At 31.2% G+C, this 10,000-nt stretch overlaps 1 long non-coding RNA gene across 1 annotated transcript; it reads left to right on the top strand.

Annotated features, from left to right (window-relative positions):
* The first annotated feature begins 7,137 nt into the window (after window positions 1-7,137).
* LOC134281530 (uncharacterized) lies at window positions 7,138-8,163 on the top strand. The gene is made up of 3 exons (XR_009995105.1): window positions 7,138-7,224; window positions 7,460-7,572; window positions 7,975-8,163. It is a non-coding gene; the product is annotated as an uncharacterized LOC134281530 (long non-coding RNA).
* The last annotated feature ends 1,837 nt before the right edge of the window (window positions 8,164-10,000 follow it).

Here is a 10,000-nt window from a genome sequence, read left to right as displayed (position 1 = left end):
ATGGTTTTGCATAGTTTCCATACCTGATCGATTGACTGCATAAACTTTTTTTTTAAGATCTCAATATCCGAAATAGTACAAAAGACATTATAGTAGAAAAGTAAAATGTCTTGTTATAGATATACAATTTTAAAGTAGAAAGAAGATAAGAAAAATCTGAAGAAATGAAAGATTTATAGAACTGCAACAAAGCTTAAAGGGTTGAAATCTGGTTGTCGCGTCGCTTACTTCAAGTGCTTGCTCCGTGAATCCCAAAACCCCATAGTAAAAATAGTTGTAAAATTTTAAGATTTTATTACATGAACCTGATTTTTTACAAACCAATAAACAAAATGTAGGAATTCATTCAGACATAGGTCATACTTCACAGTACACAATAGATTTTCTGTTACTTAATGTGTCCGCGAACTTTTCTAATACCCCTCGTATCTTCCAAAATAAGGAATTGTCTATTTCAGTACCCTCAGATACTACAGCTAAATTACCACCACTCTTACTACTTTAACTGTTTAACCTTTGTGCACTAAAACTAGTGTCAACAAATATTGCACAAGCAAACCTCCAAACTCTGAACTTCAAAACTTATGTCTATGTCATTCAGATATGTTACTGTCCAAGTAAGTAAACTAGTAATTGCTCTTTCACTTCTTATTCTCTCAAATTTCTTGCAATAAATTAACCCCAAAATTTGAAATTTGAATTTAAAGTATGAACAAAAATTAATTTGTAATTATTTTGTTTATAAGAAAAATAAATTATACCATACTGCAGCTGACAGACAAAAAAATGTTTTCACTTTGTCCTTACAATTCAATTTATGTTTCAAAACAATTAATGAAATACCATCTGATATTAAACTTGATTTGAAAATATGACACAAGTATTTCAAGTTGTAAACAAATGTACTATTCAGTCAGGTGTCAAATTTCTAAGATAATTCAGAATGTGTTTACATGTAAATAAACAGGGATCAAATACACACAAGTTATAAACACACAGACTAATGGACAGACTAATGTTGTTACTGTTTGGCCAAATCCATCTGACTCCAACCACTGTTTTGTAGAATCACTATAGTATTATGTCTTGTTATAACACAAAGCAAATTCGGAATGGATTGTCCTGCTTATTACTCAGGAATATTACCGAAGTTCAACAGGCACGTAGCCCAAAGAATTTTATTTTTACTTACCTGAAAGAGTTGACAAAAAAAGAAGAAAATAAAGGTAAAGTTGCACAAAGTCTAAAATCCAATTTCGTGGGGGAGGGAGGGGGGAGGCCCTTCCCCCCACCCCCCACTGTTGCTATGTGCCTGGCTTGTGTTGTTAATTGACACAACAAATTCACAGAGCTATACCTGTAGCTCTTAAAATAAACTAAGAACAAAAATATTCATCACAATTGACTCACATAAAACAGCTTTGCTTGTTTTCTTAGTTCACGTGTTGTTGCTATTGTCAATTAGGGCCGCTTCCGGTAAGTCACTTCCAGTTAGGCTCCTCGTGAATTTGGACCTCTACTATAAAGTTCAGGTGGGTGGTTTCATAATCATTTCGAGTCCCGAAGTGGGCGCCATTTCTGTTACGGTTTTCCAATTGTATGAACAACTATCGTGGTAGTAACAGATGAATTTATTTACATACAAACAACAGGCTTTGAAATACACACGAACATAAAATAAACGTACATGCACATTACAACACAAAACATTCATCAAACGGAAAAAACTCAAGTTCAAAATTGAATACAAATGATAATCAATTAGCTTGAATTGAAATGAATATGAATTTAGATAGAATAGTAAAACTGAATCATTTTAGCTTTTCCCAATTATAATATAAAATGAATATTGTATCAAATTAAACAAATAAATCAATATTCCTCAAATTCATGAGTGCAAAACAATTTGTTCACACAGAAAACACAATCAAACACCACAAACAAATTCAACACATAAGACATTGATCTTACCAGATATATGGTATCAGAAACATTGTTCTCTATATGTATATGTAGCTGCTATGACTAGGAAACCCCCTAAAATCAATTGTTACATTATATACTGATTTCATCAAAAATGTAAAATATTAAATAAATTATTTAATAACATTCTCACAGGTTAATAAGATTAATAAAAAAAAATAAATAATAAGGTTAATAAATAATGTCTTACTTTTCTGTCTAGGTCAGTAGAGTCCAAGGCAAAACTTATATCAACACAACCAATGTTTAAAACAGGAATGGAAATCAAATATCCCAATATTACTACAATTGTCATCCTCTAAGACTTTTACCTTTGACGCTAAAATCAACCAACCAGGAATGAAACCAATGAACCATAAATAACATACTACACTTACCTATGGAAACTCATGAATGACTTAAATTAATAAATAACTTAGAATATGGAAACCTGTTTATGTAATAATTGAAAATTAAGTTCGTGATAATTTATTTCAAAATAAATATAAATCTATACTATACACACATATATATGCGGTACCAATATGTTACTTTCGTTCAAGCAAACGCTCGGCTGCCTCCGTAAACCCCTATTGCGAAATGTCGGCGTTGACTGAGACAACCGCCATTTTGGACCCGCTTCAGATTTTTGAATGCTAATATCTAGAGTTTAGATTTATCAACATTCAAACAAATTATATAGTAAGCATTATGAGGAGGGTTTGTATTAACATACCAAAAATTAATGAAAAATATTGAAAAACAAAAAAGTTAGAAAATACGATTATTTTTAATTTGCATCTCGTAACGACCGGAAGTACTGACGACGCACGAAAAGGTGATTCTGCAAACCAGAAAGTCATGATCTATCATCTCCAATAAGTCTCCATATCATATACCTAGCCATTTTTGAAAAAAAAAGGGGCGACAAAATCGCTTTTTAAAATCAGAAAATTGACCATAACTTGGCACCAGAAGAGAATTTTCCAAATTTCTCTTCGGATGTAACAACTTCATATAATGACACATATTTGGTGAAAGTTTCATGAAAAACCGCTGAATAGTTTTCGAGAAATCGCCTGCACAAAATTTTGTCAAAAAAAAAGAATAATAATAATAATAAGAATAATAATAAGAAACAATAAAATCACTATAAGGTCTTCCGTGAAGACGGAAGACCTTAATAATAAGAAACAGTATAATCACTTTAAGGTCTTCTGTGAAGACGGAAGACCTTAATAACTAGAAACTCTTGTTGCTACAGCAACAATGAAGGTCTTCCGTTCTCATATATTAATCTGTATGCAGGATGTTTTTTTTTCTATTTTAAAAAAGACAGATATATAATAAAGAAATAATAGACAAAATGCAAAAAATAAAAAAAACCCAGTTAACTAATTGTTCAGTGAACAATTATCGGCCTTTCCACCTTTTTAAGCATTTCAATATCATTTGGGCTGAAAAAAGTAGGAAAAAAGCAAGAAAATAAAAAAAAAACAGCAAAATTCTCATTTCTCTACTAGGATTTTAGATCGGGCTCGCAGTTGGTATAATTTTACCCTAAACAGACTTCCTGGATTGTTTGAAGTCGACTCGGGGATAAGCACGAATTCATTGATCACGCTAAGAGAGCACGTTAAAAACATTGTAACACGCTCCTATATGTACATATGAGCTTGAATTAGATTGTTTTCAAGTTAAGATGTAAGGGGTAGGGTCTGATTAAAATTGTGATATACCTAATAATATGAATAACATGCATTTGATCTGCGCATCAAGACGGAAGCGTAAGTGAAAACATTGTGAAATGTCCCATGTGTACCTGCATCATATGTGCATTATACATGTATTAAAGAGATGTTTGAAAATATCCGATTTGAGTTGTTTTATGTTTGAAATGGAGGGCGATAAATTATTTAAGAGCATGTGAGAAACATGAGCGAGAGATGCAAGGCAGTTTGTAATTATGGAAAAGGAAAACAGAGAATCGGGTTCGGGTTTTAACATTCCTGACCGAAAAAGGCATGAAATTCAATGTAAGTAGCATAAATAAAATTCCAAAGATGTAATTCTAGATGGGAAACACAGGGAAGAAACGTGTATTTTTTTTTACTATGCTGAAAGTCGCTATTTCTTGGGATTTTGTGATTCTAGAAAAAGAAAACAAATTTCAAATAAAATTAATATTCATTCTATTAATATTCAATCCAAATAAAATTGAAATAAATTCCATACACGAAAGAAAGCAAGAGTACTTAGTATTAAAATGTCGTAATAGAGCAGGAGAATCGAATGATATTAACAAAAATGGCAGAAATAGCCAATACGGGCTTTCATTAACTTTTATGCTCAGCAATAAACACTGTGCCGGATAATTATGCCACTTCAAAAGTGGCATTTTGGCGCCCGCCAAATCCTCATTTCACATAAAAATCATGTATACCAAGTGGTAGACCATCACTCACAGAGTTCATAACTACCTTTGTTACAGGTAAATCTCACCTGTCAGGTGAGATAATCACCTTTGAACAAAAAATTCCCATGGGAAAAATAAAGTTCCTATAGGAAAAATAAAATTCCTGAGGGATATTATCAAAATCCTGCAGGATTTCTTAATTTCCTGTGGGATATTTAAGAAATCCTACAGGAATTTAAACTACTATGGGAGAATTTAATCTCCTGTAGGAATACAATTCCCTAAAGGAGAGAGAAAAAATCCCTTCGGAAAAATATATCCCATAGGATTTCTTAAATTCCTGTAGGATTCTCTTTTTCAGTCAGAAACTCCTGTAGGAAATTTTTTCACTTTTGAATTATTTACTTCCTCCTAAGGGAGAAAAATATCCTGTAGGAAATTTTAAATTCCTATAGGATTTCTTCTTCTCCTATATGAATTTGATTCAACTGCATTTAGCTACAGCTAAAAATCAGCAATATACCTTATATTGTGTCAACATAGTCCAAAGAAAGAATCACATTGAAAAAAAATTACGGATGAATATTGAACAGTGGGACGGACAACTTCGGAATGGACATTTTTCCGAACTTGTGCACCCTTTTCCTTTGAAGCTATCCTCTAGGAATTTTTTTAAATGATGGGATTTTTCTACCTAAATGAATTTCTGAAATAAAAAAATGCAACATTTTCTGCTAGTGTTTGAGATATTTAGTGTCGAAAATAAAAACCCCATGGGGAAACATGTACATAAAATTACCCCATGAAAAAACCCACAAAAACCCAGTGGGGTTTAAAATTCTCCCATGGATCCACCACTTACAAGTTTAGATCTTTGTCACACATGACATATGAGCTTAATGTTTAAACTCAATTATTGATATCCTTAATTGATCCACCACAATTCAAACAAAATAAAATAAATATCCACTCCCCATGGATCCGCCACTTATAACTTTAGATCTTGATCACACATGATATGTAAGCTTAATGTTGAAATCAATTACCCATAATCATTTATATCCTTTGATCCACAACAAAAACTTAAACAAAATAAAATTAATATACACTCCCCATGGATCCACCACTTAAAAGTTTAGATCTCGATCACACATGACAATTATGAGCCTAATGTTTGAACTCAATATGAGCCATAATCATTAATATTCTTTGATCCACCACAATTTAAACAAAATAAAATTAATACCCACTCCCTATGGATCCACCACTTATAAGTTTATATTTTGATCACCTATGACATATAAGCTTAATGTTGAAATCAATTAGCCATAATGATTTACAATATATCCTTTGATCCACAACAAATATTTAAACAAAATAAAATTAATATCCACTCCCCATAGATCCACCACTTATAAGTTTAGATCTCGATCACACATGACATAAAAGCTTAATGTTTGAAATCAATTAGCCATACCCCTGCGAGGTGAAATTCATGATTTCAGGAACTTTTATGAATCGTTCATGAACATTCATGATGTGTTCATGACTGGTTCATGACTGGTTCATAAAGATGGTTCATGAACTTTATTCATGAATATTTTCATAAAAGATGGTTCATGAACAAATGATGAATATATATGAATATTGGTTATTTTCATTTTAAAGACAGAAAAAATGTAGAGTTCAATGTATTATGAATGTTCATGAATTTTCATGAAGACTAAAATAATTGACAAAAATGATTGACAGAAAACACTCAATACTCTCATAATACAACTTTTGCATGCAGATGCAATTGTTGAACAAGCCCCTGGTATAATATATGTTTAATAATAATTATTTCACCATCTAAAAAAAAACATGAAATCTCTAAACATTTAGTGTTTTTATTTGATTTTAATTAAACAAACACTGCATCACAATTGACAGCATTTTATTTTTTCAAATTCATTACTTGAGTTTCTTCATAATTTAAATTAAACAGTTATATTCATCATAATGTGCTTAATTAATGTCTTTTTTCATCACACAACTTTGTTCGACCGAATTTTCTCTAACATCAAACTTTAAACAAGTTGTTGGAAAATGAAACATTCTGGAAAATGAACTTTGTGAGCTTAGTAAAAAACGTTTTTTAGATTTATTAACAACTTAAAAATCATATCACTTGTTTGTACTGTACCATATTATTCCTGGATCGAAACGCTACATACATTTCAATTTTGGTGCAGTTAAAATGTCAAAAGTTTCCCTTGCTTCGTGCGTTAATGATAGGCCTAGAGCACAGACTGCATGGTTGTAAAGTATCTATGATCCACATTCGTTTTTTGTAGTTTTAATTCTCCTATGCGTCTTCACAGCTCAGAATATTCTGTCTGAGGGCGAGAGATTGTTATTATCATGTCATAGGGGGCCGCCATACTTGCTATACGAAACTAAAAGTCAATACATGTATAATTTATGACGTAAAAAAATCGAATTCTTCATTGATAAAACTTATTTTGATATAAAATATTGTATTTTCAGTGAAAAATTATTCAGATAGTGTTTGTAATTTTTTTTAAACAGAAATCTTGGAAATTCGAAACTAAGGTATTTCTTAGCTCTACCGTACATTTTTGAATAGGCGCAAACCTGAAAACACGCGAGACGTTGGAAGTGGGAATTGTAGTGTGGAAGAATCAGTATTTGTGTTCTATTATTTGCATAGTCACTGTGCCGTTTTCGTATTGCATAATTTTACTTCGATCGGGTTCAATATTCTGTTTATACTAATTATGGTAGCCATGCGGTTTGCCTGGCGTTTTGGCTGTGAAGTTTGGTGATGTTGGCCTCCCTAAGGAGTAAGTTTTATGTTGTTTTATTTGAAAATATATCTAACTTGATCATCTGTATCTAACAGTATTATGCAATATATTTTATCATGTTTAAATTCTGCAACTACAATGTTTTGTAAAACCGCGCATTTCCAGCATGCGATAGGCATAGGCCTGTTCAGCTCACATGTTAAAGTAACGCATTTAATTTTGTATGATTGCTTATGATGTCAAATTCTTATTATGCTTTTGTAATTTGTAGTTTTTCACCCTCTCACAAGGTGTGACCAATAAACAGCACAGTCACTCTTTTTAAGAAAATAACAGAATATGAAGAAGGAAGACTATATATAGGATCGATCTACTTCATAACTGGTGAGTGACAAAAAATGAAGCATACAATCACTGAGTCAGAAATCTGTCTGTAAAGGTTACTGTCTATTTGTAAAATAACAACTAATTAAAGAACATTATAATAAATTAATATGTCTCTTTTTTAATGCAATTTATTTTTGTCTAACTTTGCTTTGAGTTTGGATCCAACCATATAACATACATTAACTATAGAGAACAACTGATACTTAAAACATTGATAGCTGAATGATTGATCTACAAATCTGGCGGTCCAAGAAAATAGGCTTAAATTCCACTTGAGGTACGTTTTAATTTGGAAGTGTCTCTGATGCAAAATTAAATGAAACTAAAATGCAAGAAAATACAAAAAAAAGTCTTATGTTTCACAATCATGGGTACTTTCAGAAAATCTTTTTTTTTAAGGAAAAAGAGAAGCAGTTCACAAATGTTGATGAGCAGAAGACAAGAAACTCTGGCTGCACAAAAATCTGAGCTCTTAAAAGAAACAAAAAAAAAATGAAAATATGAATTATATTCAATCAAAGGATCCAAATGATGAAATTCTGGAAATTCCACATGGAGAGACTATAAGGATTTTTGAATTGACCATCTCTGCTCGAACTCTGAAAAAAAAATGAAAACTGTTACCCTGGTGCTCACAGCTGAACAAACTTTTTTCCTGACTGGAATTAAAAACTGTTCAATTTCTGGCATTAAAACACAATTTGAACATGCTGAGGAAGGATCCCCTCTCCTTTTTACCAAGTAAGGTTAAACATTCTGCAAAATTGATTGAATTGAAATTTTTGATTTTTCCAGGAATGAACTCATTACTCATATACTATGGTTTAATATGTCAGAATTGTCTATTTTTAATTTTTAACAAAGATTGTGTTGCCATGGTTGGGAAAAAAAACAACATTTCTGTAAAATCTTTCAAGATGCTGTATTATAAATCATCTACTGTTACTTTTTTAGCATGACTTAATGCATTTTCATGAATAAACATGAATAATAATATTTTCATTTTTTGTTTACGAAAAAACAAGAATATTCATGAATGCTAATGGTTCATGAATTTTATTCATTCATGAACATTCCTGAAAAAAATCATCAAATTATTCATGAATAGTTCATGAAGATCCTATGAACTTATTATTGGACATTCTTGAAATGATGAATCTTCATGAATATGACTCTTCAAGAATTATTCATGTAATAAATTATTCATGAATATTCATCAACTTTCTTTCATGAATAAAAATTCATGATTTGAAAATGTCCCAAAAATAAGTTCATAGGATCTTCATGAACATTTCATGAACATTTCATGAATTAATTATGATCGTCTCGCAGGGGAAATCATTAAATTTTTTTACCCACCACAAATATTTAAAAGTAATATCCACTCGAAGCTCCCCCTTTGGGTCAACCACAACTATTATATAACATTAATTAATATCCACTCCCCCCTTTTGGGCCCACCACTTTGAATTTAAGATCATGATCACACATGACATATAAGCTAAATGTCTGAAATAAATTAATCATAATCATTGATCATTAAAATTTTTATCCTGCATCCACCACAAATATTTTAAAAAGATTAATATCCACCCCCTTTGGGTCCACCACTTATAAGTTTAGATTTTGATCACATATAAAATATAAGTTAAATGTTTTAAATCAATTAACCATAATCATCACATGATCATTATTGATTCCTTTGACACATTACAAAAATCTAAAAAATATCTATCCAGCCCCTTGAATCCACCACAACTATCAAAACTTTTATCGGTAAAATATACATGCCTTTGATCCACCACTTTATATCACACAAAGAAAAATTACCTAAATGTTTAAATAAATTTGCAATAATCATTAGAATGAATTACAATAATAATAAGAATGAAATTTAATTGCATCTGTATGTTTCAAAACAGAAAAACAAAAAAAACAAACAAAAAACAGGTACAATGAACATGATGAAATAAGACAACATTTTTATAAAAGCATTCATAGATATACTACGGTACTTTATTTACTACTAGTAAGTTTTTGAAATTTATCACCATGACACATCCACCAGCTCGACTATTAAAACTACATTGGATAACAAATCAATTAAGTATTATTTAGAGTAAGTTTTTTCTTTTCAGAGATCAGGGCGGGGCTTAGGGAGAGCGATAGCTCGACCGGGCCCCGCCCTGTATCTTGATACATAAGAAAGATATTCTAAATGACATGTACAGACCTTTCTAAGGACCTCACTAATTTACATGCGTATTTTGGGGGTATACCTCCCCAAACCCAAACAGATGATTTTGCAGAAAGTTGATTTAGTATCCCATTTTAAGCATTCTCAACTGAAATGCCGAGCGAGATGGACGTGCAGGTATCTATCATTTTAAAATTATTTAAGAGATGCATAAATTAATTTGTTTTC

The sequence above is a fragment of the Saccostrea cucullata genome, unplaced genomic scaffold (assembly GCF_032062105.1).
Source record: "Saccostrea cucullata isolate Sc308-1 unplaced genomic scaffold, CSIRO_AGI_Scuc_v1 ctg5567, whole genome shotgun sequence".
Taxonomy (NCBI): Eukaryota; Metazoa; Mollusca; class Bivalvia; order Ostreida; family Ostreidae; genus Saccostrea; species Saccostrea cuccullata.
The sequence above is the reverse complement of the archived record's forward strand: the minus strand, read 5'-3'. Positions and strand labels throughout refer to the sequence as shown.